The sequence below is a fragment of the Ornithorhynchus anatinus genome, chromosome 5 (genome assembly GCF_004115215.2).
Source record: "Ornithorhynchus anatinus isolate Pmale09 chromosome 5, mOrnAna1.pri.v4, whole genome shotgun sequence".
NCBI classification, from domain to species: domain Eukaryota; kingdom Metazoa; phylum Chordata; class Mammalia; order Monotremata; family Ornithorhynchidae; genus Ornithorhynchus; species Ornithorhynchus anatinus.
Window position 1 is genome coordinate 73,464,159 of NC_041732.1, and position 24,569 is coordinate 73,488,727.

The 24,569-nt window shown below is 45.0% G+C and overlaps 1 long non-coding RNA gene across 1 annotated transcript in view; it reads left to right on the forward strand.

The window, feature by feature from the left end:
* Positions 1-4,555: 4,555 nt before the first annotated feature.
* The window catches only part of LOC114812064, a 37,784-nt gene continuing 17,770 nt past the window's right edge, over positions 4,556-24,569 (forward strand). The window contains exon 1 of the long non-coding RNA XR_003759738.1: positions 4,556-4,611. This is a non-coding gene — a long non-coding RNA (uncharacterized LOC114812064). The remainder of the gene's footprint in view (positions 4,612-24,569) is intronic.

The following is a 24,569-nucleotide window of genomic DNA, read 5'->3' on the forward strand; positions in this document are numbered from 1 at the left end:
CCTAGAGAAATGCTCATGATGGGGGGCTTCAGTGGGCATGTCATAATGATGTCATACAAGATGTCACATTGGCCAGGCTGGGAGCAAAGTCGATGTGTTGGAAATACAGTATTCCCTAATGGAGAAACAGTTCTCTGGGAAAAAGCAAGTCAAACTTATTGGATGGATTTCGGGAGTGTCCCAAGGCTGTATGGAATGATTTGCACTGAAAATCCCTCCCAAATTACCCAGTTTCTTGGCTCATGTACTTGGCAGGGCTTTAGTGATAAAAACAGATTTTTGAAATCATGGGGGATAAGCACAGAGGAATTTCTGACCTAGGAAGTTGCATAGACAGAATATAGCATTACATTCTAGAAAGTTTAGAGAAATTCGTGAATGAAAGATACAGAATAGGTTAAGGAGAAGCAGCTTGGCCTAGGGTCTGGGAGTAAGAAGGACTTGGGTTTTAAGGCTGGTTCTGCCACTTGTCAGCTGTGTGACTTTGGGCAAGTCGCTTCACTTCTCTGTGCTTCAGTAACCTCATCTGTAAAATGGGGATTATCCTGTGAGCCCCATGTGGGACAACCTGATCACCTTGTATCCCCCAGAGCTTAGAACAGTGCTTTGCTCATAGTAAGCGCTCAACAAATACCAAGATTATTATTATTATGTAGGATAGGAACTGTGCCCAACCTGATAAGTTTGTATCTTCCTCAGGACTTAGTACAGTGCCTGACCCAAAGGAAGTGCTTTACAAATGCCATTTAAAAAATACCAAAATAAAAACTCATGTGGGGGCCCTTTTTCACTCAGTGCTGCCTGCACTTGTAGAAGGGAAAGTTAGGAATCTAATAGGGAAACATCAAAAATGTTAAAAAAAACTCAAGAGGAATTAGATTAATGGGTTTACTTTTTAGAGAGGAAAAGTCAAGGGAGTTGGGTAAACAAATATCCAGGAGGTCCGCTCTCATTTGACCTCAAAATGATCCTTAGTCTTGACAGAGGTGAATGGGTTACGGGCCTGAACCAGGATTACAAGACTTCTGGGCTGATGGTCTTCCCAAAAGAAACTCTCAGGGCTGGTTACAATAGTCTGAATTGTCAATTACCTTTCCTAAAACAACCAGCATCCCCACTGACAGAAAAATCAATAGCATATATTTTTTGCTGATGATACAAAGAGAAAATATATCTCTCTGCAGTTTCTTTCTGAGGTAATAGTACCTCGTATTTATAAAGCACTTTTATTTTTCCAAAGTGTTTTCACATCAATTACCTCAGTTTATTCTCACAGTATTCCTGTGAGGTGGGGAGAGGCAGCTTTTATTAGCTCCATTTCACAGCTGAGGAAACTAAGGCCCAATGAGGCTCAGGGACTTACTCAAGTTCACACAGCAGGACAGTGGCGGAGTAGAGATTAGAAGCCAGGTCCTTGTGACTCCAGGCTCTTTGCACTGACACTAGGCCATTTGGTTTTCCGAATAGTGTTGAGGTCTCTCTTGAAGTTCTGTGGGAAGTTTGTCTGCCACCATGACAGACAGGATAATCCCCCCGATTAGATTGTAAACCCATCAATGGGCAGGGATTGTCTCTATCTGTTGCCGAATAGTACATTCCAAGCCCTTAGTACAGTGCTCTGCACATAGTAAGCGCTCAATAAATACTATTGAATAAATGAATGAAAAATGAGTGAAGAGCATTTGTTAAGAGAAGCAGCGTGGCTCAGTGGAAAGAGCCTGGGCTTGGGAGTCAGCGGTCATGGGTTCGAATGCCGCCTCTGCCACTTGTCAACTGTGTGACTGTGGGCAAGTCACTTAATAATAATAATAATGTTGGTGTTTGTTAAGCGCTCACTATGTGCAGAGCACTGTTCTAAGCGCTGGGGTAGATACAGGGTCATCAGGTTGTCCCACATGAGGCTCATAGTCTTAATCCCCAATTTACACATGATGTAACTGAGGCACAGAGAAGTTAAGTGACTTGCCCACAGTCACACAGCTGACAAATGGCAGAGTCAGGATTCGAACCCATGAACTCTGACTTCTCTGTGCCTCAGTTACCTCATCTGTAAAATGGGGATTAAGCCTGTGAGCCTCATACCTGTTGACCCTGTATCTACCCCAAGCGCTTAGAATTGTGCTCTGCACATAGTAAGCGCTTAACAAATACCAACATTATTATAAGAAACATTAAGTAGAAAACTCTCTCTAGTGAAAACATCCTTTTTCTACTAGGCAGTATGGCCTAGTGGAAAGAACATGGGCCTTGGAGTCAGAAGACATGGATTCTAATCTTGACTCTGCCACTTGATTGCTGTGTGACCTTGGGCATGTCACTTAACTTCTCTGTGCCTCAGTTTCCTCACTTCTAAAATGGGGATTAAATACCTGTTCTCCCTCCTATTTAATCTGTGAGCTCCATGTGGTACAGGGATGCGTCCAAACTGCTTAACTTGTATCTAGCCCAGTGCTTAGAACAATGCTTAACACACAGTAAGTGCTTAACTAATACCATAAAACTGATAATTTAAGAAGTGGTCCTACAAGTGAGAGGCATCATTGATGATTACTTCCCCTGAACTCCATTAAATTTTTGAAAGCAAAACCCCCAAAGAAACACACTGGCCCATCAAGAAAAATACAACTCTTCAGAAATGGCCTTCTGGAAAGGGTGAAGGATTAAGGTGAGGTCATGGAAAAGGTGTGAATAGCTTCACGAGAATGGGAAGGAATATGTGCAAGATGTCAGGCTCGACATTTGCTCGTATGGTTTGCCCAGATGCCCTCACCCCAATGGATGTTACAACATTAATTCATTCAATCATACTTACTGAGTGCTTACTGTATTAAGCACTTGGGAAAGTACAATATAACAGTGAATAGTGACATTTTCTGGCCGCAATGAGCTCACAGTCTACAGCTGGGGAGACAGACAACAATATTAATAAATAAAGTTACAGACATGTACATTAGTGCTCTGGGGCTGGAAGGGGGGAAGAGCAAAAGGATAAATGCAATTAGAGATATGAACATAAATGTTTTGGGGCTGGGAGGGGGGAAGAGCAAAAGGATAAATAAAATTACAGATATGTACATAAGTGCTTTGGGGCTGGGAGGAGGGAAGGGCAAAGGGGGCAAGTCAGGAAGACACAGAAGGGAGTGGGAGATGAGGAAAAGTGGAGCTTAGTCTGGGAAGGCGTCTTGGAGGAGATGTGCCTTCCATAAGTCTTTGAAACAGGGGAGAGTGGCGGCTGTCTGTTGGATTGGAGGAGGGAGGGCATTCCACTAGACCATATTACCCTTCATAGAATTCTGTTCTATTACACTCAAACCCAAAGCACTTCTACAGGGCGTTACATTAATCAGGGCAGTTGTAATCCCCATCCAGCTCCCTGGAAACATAGCCATTGCCCCTGAGTCACCCGTTTCACAGCAGGGAAGCTGGATATTTAGAATTAAAGTATTGTATATAATGGCATCCAGGGGTTTATCTGTTCCAGGAGACAGGCTGACTGGAAATTGGATTGTAAACTCATCGTGGGCAGGGAATGTGTCTGTTATTTTGTTGTGTTGTACTCTCCCAAGTGATTAGTCATTCATTCATTCAATCGTATTTATTGAGTACTTACTGTGTGCAGAACACTGTACTAAGTGCTTGGAATGTATAATTCGGCAACAGATCGAGAAACTCCCTGCCCAACAATGGGCTCAGTCTAAAAGGGGGAGACAGATAGCAAAACAACACAAGTATTTAGGCATCAATACCATCAGTAAGTACTCAATAAGTATGATTGATTGACTGGATTGTCTGGTATTAAATGGGATGAATGGCAACCCTAAATTTGTATCTCACAAAGGACTTTCAGGAGGCTATACTGTATATATCTTCATTACCCTATTTATTTTGTTAATGAGATGTACATCACCTTGATTCTATTTATTTGCTATTGTTTTAATGAGATGTTCTTCCCCTTGATTCTATTTATTGCCATTGTTCTTGTCTGTCTGTCTCCCACGATTAGACTGTAAACCCGTCAAAGGGCAGGGGCCGTCTCTATCTGTTACTGATTTGTACATTCCAAGCGCTTAGTACAGTACTCTGCACATAGTAAGCGCTCAATAAATACTACTGAATGAATGAAGGAGGCCTTCCTTGATTAATCTCTCACCACCAGATTTCCTCACCCTCTGCTACTTCAGCACTTCTGGGTCATCTAAGTACTTGGGTACTCATACTATTTGGGTGGAATTCATTATATATCTTGGTATTCTATTCCATTTTAGTGATTCTCTCCTCCTCTAGACTAAGAGTTGCTTGAAGGCAGCGATTGTATCTATTAATTCTACTTTACCCTCCCAAGTGCGAAGTACTGTTCTCTCCGTAGGGTGAATGCTTGTTAAATACTTTTGATTGACTGATCGATTGAAGAGGAAATAGGAAACATCCTTGTAGGATCAGTTACCTAGGAACTACATTTCTCCCAAGGTGAAAGTAAGGCCCAATCAACAAAAGAGGTGGAGCCTTTAAATAGAGGAAAGAGAGGGGGTGTTTTCTACCTTATTTCCAGTTTGCTGACTCATTTTTTTTTTTTTTTTGCCTTCAGAAAGAGCTGGCCTCTTGGGTTGATTTGTGAGTACCCCTGGTTAAAGCTTTGTGTTTGTTGTTATGGAAGTTTGCTTTTATACTACTTATGGTAATTTGTGTATCTATAGACTATACCTGTTCATAACTTTGTGCATGCACCTCAGGTAATTTGCTTGTGCATTTTTTAGTGATTTCCTTGTTCTGAAGCTTGTGAATCTAGTGATGTGTAAACTGTGGTTTCAGTTTAGATTAAGTAATTTTTTCTCCCTGGGCAGTAAACTGAGTTATTGGTGGCGATATCATAAGGAATTAAGGAATGTTTGTTAGTTGTAGTTTGTTAGTAGAAGCAGTGTGGCTTAATGGAAAGATCAGGGGCTTGGGAGTCAGAGATCGTGGGTTCTAATCCCGGCTCTGCCACTTGTCAGCTGTGTGACTTTGGGCAAGTCACTTCACTTCTCTGTGCCTCAGTTAACTCATCTGTAAAATGGGGATTAAGACAGAGCCCCACGTGGGACAACCTGACTACCTCGTATCTACCCCAGTGTTTAGAACAGTGCTTGGCACATAGTAAGTGCTTAACAAATACCATCATTATTATTAGTAGTAGTATGAGTATCTCTTTTGATTTCCCCAACACCTAGGCCTGAAGACAAGCTTTCTTCTAATGCCATGTGCAGGGCAGTTGCAGTCTTGGAGTTTGAAACCTTGCCCTGAGATAGTGTAAGAAATTCAGTCTGGTTGTTGTGGGCAGGGACTGTCTGTTTATTTTTATATCATACTCTCCCAAACATTTAATACAGTACTCTACACACAGTAAGCGTTCAATAAATACGACTGAATGAATGATAATGGACTGTAGAGAACTCAACTTGGCTGAGCTCTCACTTCCGTGGTGTTTGGTTCTAGAGTCAAAAATATATTGAAGGGATGGGGAGTTCTGAAATGGCCAAGTTTGAGGATTTTAGCCAGGTGTTTTGTGCTGGGGGGGTGGGCGGGGAGGTCAGTGGCATCTAGGCTGGGTAGGAGTTTGGGGCTTCAGAAGATTTAAGGTAGTCTGAAGAAGATGGAGGTAAAACGGCCCTAACACCATGACACTTGACTGTATTGGCTGGTTTAAATGCTTAGCCTGGGGAGTCCCTTCAGCTGTCACCTTTGTCACCTCAGAGGCAGCATGGACTATTGGAAAGGACCCAGAGTTGGTGGTCAAAAGACCTGGGTTCCAATCTCAGCTCTTTCCTTGTCTTCTGTGTGACCTTAGGCCTCAATTTTCCAATCTGTAAATTGCAGGTGAAACACCCTCCCAACTGGTCTGAATTGTGATAATAGTGATGAAAATGCTTTCAGAATATTTAATGTAACAATTACATTTTGTAATATATTTTAATATCTTTCTCCCCTTTCAGACCATAAGGCCCTTGTTGGCAGGGAATGTCAATGAACTCCATTATACTGTATACTGCGAAGCACTTTAGACAGTACTTTGCACACAGGAACGACTCAAACTTAACTCCTCCACAAGCAACACGTGATGTATTACTACCGCGGTAAAGGCAGCCTCCCTTCTCTGACTCATGGGCCCAAGTTGGAAAGGATTCAGGGTGCTGAACCATCAAAAGAAGCCCCTGGGGAGCCAGCTAACCCCATTCGGTGAGAGGCACCTTCATCTGGGGATACCACACTGTCGTAGAGTCATGATGTCACCCCACTGTTTTTCTCAGGCAGCTTTGGGTGAGAATACTTTGCCCTAATAAAGGCTTTCAGTGTTGGGGTAGATATGAGGTAACTGGACACAACCCTGTTCTAAGGGCAGCAGCAGTCTAAGAGGGAGAGAGTGTAGCTATTTCATCCTTATTTCACAGAGACGTGACCTGACAAGACGGACAACCAAGGACTCGGTTTTAAAAAGACACACCGTGCAACAACCTGATGCTAACCAGGTGACACATGACCCTTTCCCACATGGGGTTTGCAGTCGAGTTCAGGGAGGACAGAGACACCGAAGAGGAATTAATTTTATAAGCTCCTCGAAGTCAGAAATCGTGAGAAGCGGCACTGCCTAGTGGATAGAGCAGGGGCCCAAAAGTTAGAAGGACCTGGGTTCTAATATTTGGCTCTGCCACATGTCTGCTGAGTGACCTTGGGCAAGTCACTTAACTTCTCTGGGCCTCAGTTACCTCTTCTCTAAAATGGGGATTAAGTGTGAGAGCCCTATGAGGGACAAATTAACTTGTAAATATCTCAGTGCTTAAAACAGTGCTTGGCACATAGTACATGCTTAGCAAGTACCATTATTATTATTATTATTATTATTAGTACAGTTCTGTGCACATAGTAAGCTCTCAAGAGATGGCATTATTTAGCTTGCAAAGAATAATCCTTGGGAGCAAAGCCAACACTGGTCCCCAGCCCACAGCTCTTGGCTCCAAGATGCCAAACCTTTAGCTCTCAAACTGGCTTGATTCATTCATTCATTCAATAGTATTTATGGAGTGCTTACTATGTGCAGAGCACTGTACTAAGCGCTTGGAATGTACAAATAGGTAACAGACACTCCCTGCCCTTTGATGGGCTTACAGTCTAATCAGGGGAGACAGACAAGAACAATAGCAATATATAGAATCGAGGGGATGAACATCTCATTAAAACAATAGCAAATAAATAGAATCAAGGTGATGTACATCTCATTAAAACAATAGCAAATAAATAGAATCAAGGTGATGTACATCTCATTATCAAAATAATAGAATCAAGGTCATGTACATCTCATTAACAAAATAAATAGGGTAATGAAAATATATACAGTTGAGCAGATGAGTACAGTGCTGAGGGAAGGGAGATGGGGAGGAGCAGAGGGAAAGCGGGGGAAAGAGGGCTTAGCTGAGGGGAGGTGAAGGGGTGGTAGAGGGGGAGCAGAGGGAAAAGGGGGAGCTCAGTCTGGGAAGGCCTCTTGGAGGAGGTGAGCTCTAAGTAGGGTTTTGAAGAGGGGAAGAGAATCAGTTTGGCGGAGATGAGGAGGGAGGGCGTTCCAGGACTGCGGGAGGCCGTGGGCTAGGGGTCGACGGCGGGATAGGTGAGAACGGGGGATGGTGAGGTGGGCGGCAGAGGAGTGGAGCTTGCGGGGTGGGCAGTAGAAAGAGAGAAGGGAGGAGAGGTAGGAGGGGGCAAGGTGATGGAGAGCCTCGAAGCCTAGAGTGAGGAGTTTTTTGTTTCGTGCGGAGGTTGATAGGCAACCACTGGAGGTTTTTAAGAAGGGGAGTGACATGCCCAGAGCGTTTCTGCAGGAAGATGAGTTGGGCAGCGGTGTGAAGAATAGACTGGAGCAGGGAGAGAGAAGAGGAAGGGAGATCAGAGAGAAGGCTGACACAATAATCCAGCCGGGATATTATGAGAGCATGTAACAGTAAGATAGCATCCTCCTCTTCAGTGGAGGATGGGTCTGCAGTAATAATAATAATAATAATGGTATTTGTTAAGTACATACAATGTGCCAGACACTGTTCTAAGTGCTAGGGTAGATACAAGTAAATAGGGCTTGAAGATTTAAGCAGGGTTTGAAGAAGAAGATGGAGGCAAAATGGCTCCAAACCCCAAGCCATTTGGGGGTAGTCTATTGTCTGGTTTGAATGCTTAGCCTGGGGCCTTCCTTCAGCTGTCACCTTTGTCACCTCAGAGGCAGGCTGGACATAGTCTTTGTTTCACATGGGGCTCTCAGTCTCAATCTGCATTTTAAAGATGAGGAAACTGAGGAACAGAGAAGTCAAGTGACTTATCCAAGGTCACACAGCAAATGGTGGAGCTGGAATCAGAACCCATGACCTTTTGACTCCCAGGCCTGTGCTCTAGGTACTATGCCATACAGCAGCGAAATGCCGGCTGGGAAGAGAGACCTCTCTGGATGGGAGAGTCTCCTGGAACATCTCAGAATCCATGATAGCATGTCAGCCCCGGGCCTGTGCATCCTTCTGAGTTGCTGACCTCTCAGGGTTTGGGCGGCTCCGGAGAGAGCAAGAGGGAAAGATTTAACATGTCCAAAATAGATCTCCTTATTTTTCCACCCAAATACTGTTCTCCGACCTTCCCATCACTGTAGACAGTACCACCATCCTTTCTGTCTCTCAAGCCTGTAACCTTAGCATAATCCTTGACTCCTCTCTCTCTCTCATTCCACCCATGTGTTCAATCTATCACTAAATCCTGTTGGTTCAACCTTCACAACATTGCTAAAACCTGCCCTATCCTCTCCATCATGTTTTGACTACTGTATCAGCCTCCTTACTGACCTCCCTGCCTCCTATATCTCTCCACTCTAGTCCATAACTCCCTCTGCCGCCCAAATCGTTTTTCAATAAAAACATTGTCCATGTTTCCCCACTCCTCAAGAACCTGCAGTTGTTGCTCATCCTCCTCTGCATTAAACAGAAACTCCTCACCATTGGCTTCAAAGCACTCAATCACCTTACCCCCTCCTCCCTCACTTTACTAGTCTCCCACTGCAAACCAGAACACACACTTCACTTCCCTAATGCTATCCTTCTCACTATACCTCGATTTCATCTATCTTACTCTCGACCTGAGATGCACATCCAGCTTCTGGCCAGGAACGCCCTCCCTCTTCATATCTGACAGACGATTACTCTCCCCACCTTCAAAGTCTTATTGAAGGCACATCTCCTCCAAGAAGTCTACCCTGACTAAGCCCTCTTTTCCTTTCTTCCACTCCCTTCTACATCACTGTGACTTGCTTCCTTTATTCATCCCCCTCCAAGCCCCACAACAAATCCATAATTTATTTCTTTATATTAATGTCAGTCTCCCGGTCTAGATTGCAAGTTCGCTGTGGTCAGAGAATGTCTGTTGTTGTATTCTTCCAAGTCCTTAGTACAGTGGTCTGCACTCAAGAAGTACCATTGATTGTACCACCCAGGAGGCCCTGCCTCTCTGGCATGGGTTGTGAGCTCTCCTGGAGCCTCCAGTCGGTGCCCCTCCACCATGGGAGTCATGCTCTGGTGTCTCAGATCAATGGTATCATAATGCCCTGTCTCCCTTCTTCCCATTTCCTCTTAGAGATACATTTCCACTGCTGTTGGGTCCCCTGTTTTGGAGTACCGACCCCTTACCCTAGTTCTATGAGGAGCATCTGCAGATTTGGACTCTCTGAGCTTACAAATTATTCTGACTACGCTGAGCGCTTAAACCCTCCACAGCTATTTATCTATATTTCCCCTCCTAGACTGTGATCTTTCAAAATGCGGGGTTCACGTCTGCTAATTCTATCATACTCTTCCAAGTCCTTAGTATAGTGTTATGCACCCAGTAGAAGCAAAATAAATACTTTTCATTGGCCTTTATGCTTTATCAGTTGATCAGTAGTATTTATTGAATGCCCTACTGGGTATAGAGTGCTATACTAAAAGTTTACTGGGTCTAGAGCATTATATTTGGTACTAGGTGGAGAACACTCTCCTGGGTGCTTAGGCAGAACACTGGACGAAGCACTTGGAAACGTACTTAGGAATGAGATGTGCTCTGCTTATGCTCTAATGGGGAAGACCAGGATCCTAAAAAGCTCAAAGGATCCTGCCTTATCTCCCTCCTTGAAGACCAGGCTGGTTTTCCGTCTGCTCAGCTTCCTATGGCCTGCCTCCATGAAGGGAATGGGGTTTGATTTATTGTGGAACAGTGAGGAGAATTAATTAACCTGCAGTAATTAGGGAAATGCTTAGATTTGGTCTTCGTTGTGATTAAATATTAACACCTTCTGGAAGGGTGCCCTACTTTTCTGCTCCTCTGTGCCCACCATGTCCTTCCTGTCCTAAGGATACATAGTCATCTCCTCTGTGGCTCTGAAAGAGGGTTGGAGGTGCCAAAGGTGTGAAGTCTGTAGGTTCCGCCATCCTCTTCTCTCGCTATCCTTCAAATATCAGTGAGGGGAAGGCTGGGGCAATCTTGACTCGTCCACCTGTACGGTTGGAGCAGAATCCCCAACAACCATTCTGATTAATACGAGAGGTAACAGATGCAGACAGACTCCTCTGAAAAGGGTAATAGAGCCAACCATTTCACTTCGTTAAGCACATGACTCTCGCGATGTCCCGCTGTGACTCGGTGAATCGAAAAGCAAACCAGCAGATGAGGTAGAAGGCATACTCCGGAAACCTGCTCCTTTTTCCCATTTTAATTGGAGCCATGCTGTTTGCAAAGGGAAGTGGTTTGGGGAAAATGCTGGAGCTAGATGTTCCCCTAAGCTGAACTTCCAAATACTTGTTTTGCATCCTGTAAGTTCCAGATTTAGTATGGTGAGGCAGGGAGAGTTTCTATTTTGGGTTCGTAGCTCAAATTAAATCTCAATGTTTAGAAGGAGAAACAGCCATTATACAGTTCCCTGCAAGCCAAAGGCATTTTAGAGAATAGATCTTACAATTATGCCATGGTGTCTTATTGGTATTTATTGAGTGCAAGGCAACGTACCAAGTGTTGGTGAACAGGCAACACCACATATTCCCTGCCCTAAAGAAGTTGATAGTCTGAAAGTGGAGATAGACAAACATTATTTATTTAAAAATAGTGAGAGCAGGAGGGAGAATGAAGATGAAGCCGGAAACCATATGAACACATAAGAACTAAGCAGCTGAACAAATAACTGGAGAAAAATATAGAAAATAAAAATGCTCATTGGTTGCCTAGTACTTAGATTAGCAATAAAGTTCTGGGAGTGGTGTTGGGTTGAGCTAATCAACCAGGGGTATTATTGAGCACTTACTCTGTGCAGAGCACAGTACTGAGTGCTTAGGAAGGGGCAATAGAGGTGGAAGACACACTCTCTGCCCACAAGAGGTTTATAGTCTAGAGGGAATTGATCATATTGATACAGGATCACAGCAGGCCAGGGGGACCCTGATTAAGGGAGCTTGGGTAAATTACTGAAGGGGGTGTTTAACAAATTTAATGGAGGATAAGGGTGTACATTTGGTGATTGGTTTTTTTTTGGTCTTTTTTACTTTAGATGGCCCTAGTATCTCATTAATGAGAAGGATTGTTGATTGTAGAAGGATACTCTGCTTGATTTCTCATTCTGAGTCTGACTTTTTTTCTACCTCTCTCATCTCTCTATGGTTCATGGACAGAGGACAGGAATCTTTGCATTTCAAAAAAAAAAATTGTTGCTGGATAACCCTGATCCAGGGTCACTTGTTGTCAGTGAGATTGTCAATGAATCAATGTGTAGACAGGACTCACATCAGGGCCAGAGTGACATTAAGAACTAATTGGAGGCACTGAGGTGAATCAACAAAAATAAAACAGGTAAATGTTCTAAACATTAGCACATCCAACCACCCATCATTAAATCATCAGCTGAGGCAGCCAATCAAGCCCTGCCCCAAATTCTAAATTTTGCTCACTAACTTCATCAATGCTAACATTTATCATGGGCCTGTAAAGTTGGGTTAAGTCTTTGGGATTATACCTAGAAAGTTGAATATAAGATAGGCCCATGATGAGGTCACATGACAAACATAGAAATGATGAACAGTTTATAATTTTTGCATTAGAACATGGGCTCTTTGCCAAGACTGTTCAGCATTACACAGTGATCCCCAATTGTCCCTATCCTTCTTCTGAGTGCTGGAATGCAGTCTGTTCACCAGCACTGGGGTCATGCTCAGCACAACTCAGCTTGCCTAGTGAGCTGTGTGAGGAGAATGGATGTCAGCGGGCTACCCGAACAACTCAGTTACTGCAAACTGGACTGGAACTTGGACCAACAGGGGGAGATCCCAGTCTCATTCATCCCACCTCTCTGAACCGCACCTCCCACCCTTGGGCTCACCTGCTCCCCATTCCCCCTCCTCTCCTTTGGTTTCCTCTTCAGATGAGAAGCAGTGGAGTGAAGTTGATAGAGCAAGGGCCTGGGAGTCAGAAGGAACTGGGTTCTAGTCCTGACTTTGCCACTTGCTTGCTGTGGGGCAATTCACTTAACTTCTCTGTGTCTGTTACCTTATCTGTAAAATGGAGATTTACAATGTGGGAAATGGTCTGTGTCCAACCTGATGTGCTCATATCTACCCCAGTGCTTAGAACAGTTCCTGGCATATAGTAAGCATTTTACAAATACCATAAAAAAAATCGAAGAGTAAAAGAGGACCCTCACCCTCTGTTGCTTTGGTGGGAATTTCCTGTCTTGATTATTTTCCTTGCCGTGCTGATGCTGAACAAAAGAAGGTGGATGTTAACCTTCCATACAATATGGTTCTCCTTCCTAAATGCCTGTAATAAAGCCTAATAGACTTTCATCTACTGAATGTGAACTGAACTTTGCCTTAGTCTCTGTACCTTTGAGAGAGGCCCGTGTGCATTTTCAATTACACCATGTTCACTGTGCAGAGTTATGTTCTGCACTAACTCCAGAATCTCTCCTTTTTTCTCCCTCCTTATTCCTCTAAGTAATCACCCACTAAAAAGGAGTTGGATTTGGTACTTATTTCAGACTCTGATAGAAGTAGGCTCTATCAGGAGCCCTTGGGGAATAGAGGATTCCGAGGTTCTGTGCTGAATGGCCATTGTTGTGGGCTCTGATTTCATTCACTCTCGTGGATGTACATTACTTTGGGAATCCCTCAAGGGACACATCTCTGGGTAGAATTTCACTTATTCCTTGAAAGGCTGGGAGCCTGCCCTATCGCATCTTTTAAACATGGTGCTCCAATTGCTTTCTCTACAGTGAAGTGATTTTTTTTTTTTCACATGTGGAGAGTCTTCTGGGAAAATGTATGATAGGGAGAACCGACACAAAGATGAAATCCTTCCGATTGAATTAAAAACAGCATAACGTGGTTATGTGCTTGCTCTAATTGCATTTTTACCCCTTGGGTTTGTTTAACAATTTGCTAACAGTACCCATGCGCCATCTATCTCCCTCATGGATGCAATCACAGGTACAGTCCAAACTGGCGAAGGGCTTAGGGCTTGCTGGGAAGTCAGGGTAATATAGTTTCGGAGAAGGCTATGGTTGCTTAAGTCATGCTGTCCTCAGTCTCTGACTAACCCCCCCTTTCCTCTTCTCTTATTCCTTTCTACATCTCACTGACTAGTTCCCTTTTGTTCATCTACTCCCTCCCCTCAGTCCCACAGCACTTATGTGCAGATCTGCAATTTCTTCATATTAATGTCTGTCTCTCCCATGTCTAGACTGTAAGCTCATTGAGAGCAGGGAATATGTCTGTTGATTATTTATACTGTACTCTCCCAAGCGCTAAACAGTGCTCTACACACAGGAAGCTCCCAACAAATATAACTAAATGAATGAGTGCTTTGGGGCTCCGAGGAAAAAATGCTGCTCTGGGATTTGAGACATGAGCTCTAGACTAAGCTCCTTGTGGAGAGGGAACGTGGGCACTTCTGTACTTCCCAAGGGCCTAGTACAGTCCAATGTCCCAAGTGAACACCCAGGAAATGCCGTTTCTATTAATACCAAGTTCTGTCTGGAGTAGCTGTGCAACCAATGGTGAGGCTTGTGGACGTGCTGAGGCACAGAGCTACAGTGCAGCAATGACACTTTGTTCTAGTGGGAAGCAGCATAGCTTAGTGGAAAGAGAATGGCTCTGGGAGTCAGAGGACCTGGGTTCTAATCCTAACTCTGCCATTTATTCACTGTGTGACTTTAGGCAAGTCACTTAACTTCTCAGTTTCCTCATCTCTAAAATGGAGATTGTCCTACTCCCTCCTACTTGTACTGTACACTTTTAAGTTCCTGACAGGCAGGGACATGTCTACCTCCTGTTCTATTGAACTCTCCCGAGGACTTAATGCAGGACTCTTAAACGCAGTAAGTGATTGATTAAAGTGTGAGCACCAAGTGGGTCAGGGACTGTGTCCAAACGGATGATCTTATATCTACCCCAGCATTTAGTACAATACTCGGCACATAGTAACACTATTGCTGTTACTTTGGCCACGTATGGACCATCTATGTCACACTTGTACGCACTTTGCAACATGTTAGAACCCTGCCTGCCTATTTGCTCGTTGCACCCAGTGGAGAACACTGGTTGGGATGAGAGAGTAAAGATGGTGCTGAGCCAGTCAGAATCACTATCAACCTCTGCACAAATTCTTAGTCTTTTCCCAGGACCAATCAATCGGTGGTATTTGTTGAGCACTGACTGGTTGTGGAGCACTGTACTGTTTGAGAGTGTAAATAATAATAATAATGTTGGTATTTGTTAAGCGCTTACTATGTGCCGAACACTGTTCTAAGCGCTGGGGTAGACACAGGGGAATCAGGTTGTCCCACGTGGGGCTCACAGTCTTAATTCCCATTTTACAGATGAGGTAACTGAGGCCCAGAGAAATTAAGTGACTTGCCCACAGTCACACAGCTGACAAGTGGCCGAGCCAGGATTCGAACCCATGACCTCTGACTCCAAAGCCCGTGCCCTTTCCACTGAGCCACGCTGCCTCTCCGTACAATAGTGCTTTTTCATTCAGTCATGAGTGTCAGACTCTCAGACCGAGAAGCGTTGTCAGCTATGGTCCAATGTCCCTAGGCCTCCGGAATTCAGTTCTCTGGACTCCTAGGTTCCATCCGAACGGGCTGGGACAAGGTCACAAATAGAGCCAAGGCCATACTGTTCTGAATACACTGCAGACCCCCTGAGCTGGACCATCTTGCCACCCGCTGCTTGCCAAACTGACTGACCAGCCAGTGGGTGCCCCAGGTACCTGCCACGGGGGCTGCGTGGAGGGTCTGTCAAGGCTTGGATTAGGTACGGCTCAGTTATAGCTCAGACTGATCCAGAGAATCTTCAGGGAAGTTTATTCTCCTGCTCTGGTCCAGATGGTGCATTCATCATCTTTATTGAAGCTGCTATCATCATCTCATCCCCAGGGAGTTATGGTATGTTTTAAACGTTTCCTCTTCCACATGAAGCTGGCAATATAAGAAGAAGTGAGAGCAGGTATTTTATTTCCCACTTGACAGATAAGCAGAGACCCAGAAGTTGAGGGATATGCCCAGGATCATAAGGAGCTGGGACTTGAACTCAGTTCTTCTTTCTTCCAATCTCGTGCTCTTTCCATTAGGCCCTGGTGGGTCCCAAATGCAATTCTTTGTCTTTTTTACAAGTGCTGAGGGGGCACCATGACAGTGGAGCTGACTTTAGTTTAAATAACCTTTGAGGAACACTACTGTACATGTGTCATTCTACTGCACGTAGTCATCTGGTGCCTCTCCAAGGCGATCATTCATTCATTCATTCAATAGTATTTATTGAGCGCTTACTATGTGCAAAGCACTGTACTAAGTGCTTGGAATGGACAAATCGGTAACAGATACAGTCCCTGCCCTTTGACGGGCTTACAGTCTATTCGGGGAAGACAGAGAAGAACAATGGCAATAAATAGAATCAAGGGGGTGAACATCTCATTAAAACAATAGCAAATAAATGGAATCAAGGTGATGTACATCTCATTAACAAAATAAATAGGGTGATGAGAATATCAGATCCAGGGAGCAGTGGGGAGGAGTTTCAGCTTTCTTTTGGAGGCACAGCAGGAGGACAGAAATGACCCCTTTCCCTCTGGGAGCTTCAAGACTCTAAACCAGCTTTTGCCATCATACATAATAATGATGATGATGATAATTGTGGCATTTAAGTGCTTACTCTATTCCAAACACTGTACTAAGCACTGGGGTGGATACAAGCAAATCGGGTTGGTCACAATCCCTGTCCCTCTTGAGGCTCACAGTCTTAATCCCCATTTTACAGACGGGGTAACTGAGGCCCAGAGAAGTAAAGTGACTTGCCCAAGGTCACACAGCAGACAAGTGGCAGAGCTGGGATTAGAACTCATGACGATTAGACTGTGAGCCCATCACTGGGCAGGGATTGCCTCTATCTGTTGCTGAATTGTACATTCCAAGCGCTTAGTACAGTGCTGAGCACATAGTAAGGGCTCAATAAATACTATTGAATGAATGACCTTCTGCCTCCCAGGCCCGTGCTCTATCCACTACACCATGCCGCTTTCTATGCTGGTTCTTGTCATCAGGTACCCCCTCAGCTTATTCTGTTCCCTCCTCTCAAGTTCCTCCCATTAAAAAAAAAAATGATAATTCATCTCCTTATTGTGCTCACTCTTGATTCTCCTGCCTCTATCCCCTTGTTCTCATTGTCCCCTAGGACGGAACTCCTCCCCACCCCACAGATCTGTCAGACCTACTCTCCTCATCTTACTTAAATGATGGGCCCCAAATGGGACAGGAATGGTGTCCTACCTACTTCTACCTCAGCTCTAAAGACCATGTTTGGCACGTAGTAAAAGCTTCCTGCTGAGGCTTTGGGCAAGTCATTCAACTTCTCTTTGCTTCAGTTTTCTCATCTGTAAAATGTGGATAAGAGCCTCACTGTACTGTAAGCTGTGTACTCTCAATCACTTAGTACAGTGCTCTGCACACAGTAACTGCTCAGTAAATGAGACTGAATGAATCCCTTCTCTCCCTCCATTTCAGACTGTGTGCCCCATGGAGGATAAAGATCATGTGACCTAAATGTTTCGCATCTATCTGCAGCACTTAATAAATGGGTGGCACATATTAAGCACTTAGCAAATACCACTATTATTATTATCAAACACCACTCATAGCAATATTATTTCAAGCCCTCCTGAAATCCTACCACCTCCTCTAGGAAGGCTTCCCTGATTATTATTGACAACCCCACAGCCACCCTCTTCATATAAGTCATTCCTCTCCACAGAACTTACAAACAGATCATATTTAATGAGCACTTACTGTGTGCAGAGCACTCTACTAAGCATTTAGGAGAATGCAATTTAAGAGTTGGTAGATGTGTTCCTCGCCCACAACGAGATGTGTATTTGTACTTTTATTTTTATGCTCAATTGTTCATTCAGCTACATCATCCTGATTTATTTGACCTACTTTTTGTTTTACCCTTTATCTTCCACCTACTCCCACTATTTAAAACCACTTGTGCCTGTCTCTTCTCGATTATACTCTGAGCTCCTGGAGGAGAGGGAATGTGTGACTTCTTATGTTGAAGTCTCCCAGAAGTGAGGGAGACCTGCCCCTATTTCGTAGCTGTTTAAGCAGCCATAGCTAGCCTGTCTCAGTCCTCGGAGCCCGAAAGGAAGTTCATTCATTCAATAGTATTTATTGAGCGTTTACTATGTGCAGAGCACTGTACTAAGTGCTTGGAATGTACAATTCGGCAACAGATAGAGACAATCCCTGCCCAGTGATGGGCTCACAGTCTAATTGGGGGAGACGGACAAAAACAAGACAACATAATCACGATAAAGAGAATCAAGGGGATGTACACCTCATTAACAAAATAAATAGGGTAATAAAAATATATGCAAATGCGCACAGTGTTGAGGGGAGGGGAAGGGAGAGGGGGAGGAGCAGAGGGAAAGGGGGCTTAGCTGAGGGGAGGGGGGGAAGGGGGAGGGAGCAGAGAGGGAGCAGAGGGAAAAGGGGTAGCTCAGTCTGGGAAGGCCTCTTGGAGGAGGTGAGCTCTCAGTAGGGCTTTTGAAGAGGGGAAGAGAGTTTGGTGGAGGTGAGGAGGGAGGGCATTCCAGGACAGTGGTAGGACGTGGGCCAGAGGTTGACGGCGGGATAGGCGTGAATGGGGGACGGTGAGGAGGTGAGCAGCAGAGGAGCGGAGCGCACAGAGTGGGCAGAAGAAAGAGAGAAGGGAGGCGAGGTAGGAGGGGGCAAGGTGATGGAGACCCTTGAAGCCCAGAGTGAGAAGTTTTTGTTTCATGCGAAGGTCGATAGGCAACCACTGGAGGTTTTTAAGGAGGGGAGTGACATGCCCAGAGCGTTTCTGCAGAAGATGATCCGGGCAGCGGAATGAAGAATAGACTGGAGTGGGGAGAGAGAGGAGGAAGGGAGATCAGAGAGAAGGCTGAAACAATTATGCAGCAAGGATATTATCAGAGCTTGTACCAGTACGATAGACGCTTAGATGGAGAGGAAAGGGCGGATCTTGGCAATATTGTAAAGGTGAGACCGGCAGGTGTTAGTGATGGATTGGATGTGTTGGGTGAAAGAGAGACCTGAGTCAAGGATGACACCGAGGTTGCGGGCTTGAGAGATGGGAAGGATGGTCGTATTGTCCGCAGTGACAGGGAAGTCAGGAAGAGGACAGAGTTTGGGAGGGAAGATAAGGAGCTCAGTTTTGGACATGTTGAGTTTTAGGTGGCGGGCAGACACCCAGGTGGAGATGTCCTGGAGGCAGGAGGAGATACGAGCCTGGAGGGAGGGGGAGAGAACAGGGGAGGAGATGTAGATTTGTGTGTCATCTGCGTAGAGATGATAGTTGAAGCCGTGGGAGCAAATGAGTTCATCAAGTGAGTGAATATAGATGGAGAACAGAAGAGGGCCAAGAACTGACCCTTGAAGAACCCCTACAGTTAGTGGATGGGAGGGGGAGGAGGAGCCCGTGAAGGAGACCGAGAATGAACGGCCAGAAATATAACAGGAGAACCGGGAGAGGACGGAGTCTGTGAAGCCTAGGTGAGATAAGGTGTGGAGGAGAAGGGGATGGTTGACAGTGTCAAAGGCAGCTGAGAGGTCGAGGAGGATTAGGATAGAGTAGGAGCTATTGGATTTGGCAAGAAGGAGGTCACTGGTGACCTTAGAGAGCAGTCTCGGTAGAGTGGAGGGGACGGAAGCCAGATTGGAGGGGGTCCAGGAGAGAGTTGGAGTTGAGGAATTCAAGGCAGCGAGTGTAGACGACTCATTCTAGAAGTCCACTGCGATGGAGACAAAAGACAGTCCTGAGTGATGTAGGATTACTCCACTGCTAAGGAAAACACCTGGGTACATACTAAGTGTAACCATGGAGAGAGAGAAAATTACTTACAGATAGTGAAAACAAGAGGAGCAAAGATAAAGTAAGAAGTAGAATGAGCACAGTAGGGCCTAAATAACAGAATAGACAGAACTATATAAATCAAATCTATAAACACTCAATTATCATAGACTTTCACACCCCTTTAGTAAACAAAGTCCTCCAGCTCATCACTCTGAAAAGCCAAAGACTTGCTTAAAACATCTGGGAAGATTTGCCGACAACCGGTTCCCCACAACTGTCCCTTCTCAGGAGCAGAGTAGGCTGGTAAATTCAGTGGGCTGACAAGCATCTTGATTTATCTGCAAGGCTGCGGCAAATGACATTAAACGGGAGGTTTCCCCTTGCTTGCGCATTAAAAGACGCAGAAGCCATCGATCTGTATATGAGGGGTACCCATCGTTCTCAGCCAATTCATGCTTTGCCCTTGAATGATTCTGCTGTGGGGTGAGTGATGTATGTCCAGCCAAGGGGAGAGTAGGACTCCACAGCCTCATTAAAACCAAAATCACAGCACTGTGCTCTCGTCATGGATGGGAAGGCAGTCGTCAGAATGGCTGAACTTACACCCCGCACTTTTGGTCTGCAAAGCAGTTTTAAGTTTGTGGCTGAAGAGCACAGGAAGATGACATTGGGCTCCCTTTTGAGGAGAGGAATTGTGCGGGAGAGAAGGGCATAATCTCCTGCATAGACTGTGCGCCCCGTATGGGACCTAATTAACTTGTACCTTCCCCAGTGCTTGAAGTGTTTGACACATAGTAAGCGCTTAACAGATGCCATTTAAAAATAAAAAGATAGTGTCAGTGAGGCCGTCCAAAGTCAACTGCAGCTGTGTTGGACTTCATTTTGTTGTTATCAGTACTCCTGGCACTTTCTCCAGGCTGAAGGTTGAAATCTCACGTGTCTGTGCCCATAGGCAGGTTTTATGGCTTGGTTCTTGAGTCACTTCCGTTGCTCAAAAGGGTCACCTGCATTCACAGAAATCTGAGAGGGGAATGAATGGATGAATACAACAATGGTATTTATTGAGCACTTTTTCTGGGCAGAAAATTATACTGTGGGCTTGGCTGAGTACAATCATCAGTAAACATGATCTCTGCCTTCTAATAGGGGAGACGGATGTTAAGATAAAGAACATGTAGTGGGGAAGCAACAGAGTTTTTAAATATGTACAGAAATGGTGTGTGTGTGTCAGGCAGGGGGTTGGTTCTTAAAGAGCTTATGTGACCAGGAAGTACTGAAGTGTTGTGGGGTTAAGTGGGGAGGAACAGGATGGGGAGATGAAGAAGGGAGAGAGCGGTTAAGGCCTCTCCCACTGGTGGAACCCTCTAAGTTCCACAAACTGCTACCAAGAAGGGAAGCAGCCTGGCCTAGTGGAAAGAGCATGGGCTTGAGTCTCAAGGCCTGGCTTCTAATTCTGGCTCTGCCACTTGTCTGATATATGAACTTGGACAAATCATTTAAATTCTCAGTGCCTGTTTCCTCATCTGTAGAATGGGGATTCAATACTCGTTCTCCCTCCCACTTAGACTGTGAACCCTAAGTGGGGCAGGGACTATACCAAACTGTACAGAACTGCCACAAAGTAAACCCTTATTAAATGTTGCTGTTGTTGTTATTACTGAACCAGAGAAGCAGCATGGTGTAGGAGCATGGGCCTGGGAGTCAGAAGGTCAGGGTTCTATTCCTGCCTCCACTACCTGTCTGCTATTTGACCTTGAGCAAGTCACTTCACTTCTCTGGGCCTCAGTTACCTCATCTGTAAAGTGGGGATTAATACTGTGAGCACCATGTGAGTCAGGGACTGTAGCCAACCTGATTTGCTGTCCTCTCGCCGTCCCTTCAGGCTCGTATCTCCTCCTGCCTCCAGGACCTCTCTACCTGGATGTCTGCCCACCACCTAAAACTCAACACCACCAAAACTGAGCTCCTCATCTTCCCTCCTAAGCCCTGTCCTCTTCCTGACTTCCCTATCACTGTGGATGGTGCGACCAACCTTCCTATCTCTCTGGCCCGCAACCTCGGTGTCATCTTTGACTCGGCTCTCTCATTCACCCCACACATCCGATCTGTCACCAAAACTTGCCGGTCTCACCTTTATAATATCGCCAAGATCCGCCCTTTCCTCTCCACCCAAACGGCTATCTTACTGGTACAGGCTCTCGTAATATCCCGGCTAGATTACTGCGTCAGCCTGCTCTCTGATCTCCCTTCCTCCTTTCTCTCCCTGCTCCAGTCTATTCTTCACTCTGCTGCCCGGCTCATCTTCCTGCAGAAACGCTCTGGGCGTGTCACTCCCCTTCATAAAAACCTCCAGTGTTTGCCTATCAACCTCCGCACGAAACAAAAACTTCTCACTCTAGGCTTCAAGGCTCTCCATCACCTTGCCCCCTCCTACCTCTCCTCCCTTCTCTCTTTCCACTGCCCACCCCGCACGCTCCGCTCCTCTGCCGCCCATCTCCTCAATGTCCCCCGTTCTCGCTTATCCCACTGTTGACCCCTGGGCTACATCCTCCCGTGGCCCTGGAACGCCCTCCCTCCTCACCTCCGCCAAACTCATTCTCTTCCCCTCTTCAAAACCCTACTTAAAGCTCACCTCCTCCAAGAGGCCTTCCCAGACTGAACTCCTCTTTTCCCTCTGCTCCTTCTGCTCCCCCTCTACCCTCCCCTTCACTTCTCCTCAGCTAAGCCCTCTTTTCCCCCCTTTCCCTCTGCTCCTCCCCCTCTCCCTTCCCCTACCCTCAGCACTGTACTCATCCGCTCAACTGTATAAAATTTAATTACCCTATTTTGTCAGTGAGATGTACATCACCTTGATTCTATTTATTTGCTATTGTTTTAATGAGATGTTCGTCCCCTTGATTCTATTTATTGCTATTGTTCTTGTCTGTCTCCCCCGATTAGACTGTAAGCCCGTCAAAGGGCAGGGACTGTCTCTGTTACCGATTTGTACATTCCAAGTGCTTAGTACAGTGCTCTCCACATAGTAAGTGCTCAGTAAATACTATTGAATGAATGAATTTGCTTGTATCTACCCCAGTGCTTGGTATAGTGCCTTGCATAAAGTAAGTGCTTAACAAATACCATTATTATGTTACATATCCAATGTGCATATAGTCAGTTGTCCATACACTGGCAAAGGGAAGGATGCCTGGTATTCTTGAGTGCTGCCACTAATGACCCAACCCAGCTGAGGCAAGAAGAAACCGATTTATAGAAACAGGGACCTGATCAGCGTCCCAGTGAATGATCTGCCCAGTGGAAATAAGCACATGAAGGGAAAACCCTGAGAGGAGACTGTGGTCTGAGATTATAGCAGTATTGATACACTTCCTAAATTCAGTGCAGCCTGGGCCATGTCCCCTGCTGCCGCACAAGCTAAACCAGTGGCCTCCTAAAGCTTCTAAGAGGCAACGATCCTCAAAAAGAGCAGATGCATAGGGAAATCTACTTTAAAAAATCACTGTAGACAAATCAACTCTCTCCCACAGCTTCCGAACACATTTGTAATTGTATTTTGCAAAGCCAGCATAATAAATTCATCTCCCTATCAAGAAAAAATACTGTGCAAAGACAGAACATATAATTTATTCTGCCAATGAGATAAATATCTCATCTAGGAAACTGAGTAATCCCTTCTGCAGACACAATTGTTCTGGCTGTGGAGACTGGGGGAAACTACTTTTTTCTCCGGGCCCCAATACTGAGTCAATGGAGTTCCTATGGAGTGATTTCTGCAGAGAATTCTAGAAAGTGTTCACATTGTGGGTTGGTTGATGTTTTCCAAGGACACGGGAATAGGGCCTTCATGTCAATCACTGGTATTTATTGAGCTCTTACTGTGTTCCGAGCATTGTGCTAGGTGCTCGGGAAGAAACAATGCAGTACTGTTGGCAGAGCTGTTCCCTCCATATAAGGGCTCACCTGATGTATCTCTATGTACCTTTCCTTCATAGTTGAAGAAAATACTGAAGGTAAATTTCCTTGAGATTCATAATATGATTAAAATGTTGACCTTGGACAAGTCACTTAACTTCTCTATGCCTCACTTTTACATCATCTGTAAAATGGAGATTAAGACTGTGGCTCTACATAGGACATAAACTGTGTTCATCCTGATTAGCTTCTATCTACCCTAGCACTTAGTACAGTGTCTGGCATATAGTAAGTACTTCAATGCTATATTTAAAAAAATGATGGTGCTTGTTAAGCACTTATTAGGTATAAAGCGGGATACTAAGCAATGTCAGATAGATGCACATCTGAGATAGTTAAGACACAGGCCCTGTCCCACATGAATGACTGAGAAGTTAGTGCAGAATGTACAAACACAGTCACACTGTGCAAACAATGCTCAACACAATTTAAATTTCAAAGCCCAGCACTGGTTTTTTTGTTTTTTTTTTTGCTTTTGCTTCCTTGTCTCTTGATCCTCCCAGAGCTTCCAGGCTGGTCCTGCCTGTAATCCCCCAGTGCCCAGTTTTCAGCTGCAGTGCAGCAACAGGGATGTAAGGAAGCTTTAAATGCTTCCTCTGACATCCTCACTTTTGGATTTGGAACTTCACCTGACTGGAGTTTACCACCTGTCCCAAGCATGAATCTGAATGGGCAAAGGAAATTGTACTGCAAAGGGTTTCTTTCCACTTTTGACTTGAGAATATGTGGGGCCATTTGCAAAGATTGCTTACTCTGAGAAGATTTTTCCAGACCATGGTCACAATCGTCTGACTCCATTCTCTACCCCTTGCTTACCACCCTAGAGAATCTTAGAGCTCCCAGAGTCCAGCCCTGCAGGAAGGGAAGGAGAGGGACACAAATACCCCTGAATCTTCTAGACAGCAGCTGTCAATCACACAGACTCCTGAGACAATCAGCTGGCAGGCTGAGGATTCTACCTTCAGTCCTCCCAGGACTAAAATAAATGGGATTCCAGTTAGTTCTGCAATATCATGGAAAATTGGACTCTCCCCTTGATTGGAAAAAAAAAATCCAGAAAATGTTGAGGTAAGACACTTGAATTCAAGTTAATTTTTAGAAAGTGTTGTTTTCGTGCTGGCCCGTTTTAGCTAACAGAACAACCCTCCCTGAGGACAAAATCCAAGCAGAGAAACCTCCTCATCAATACAG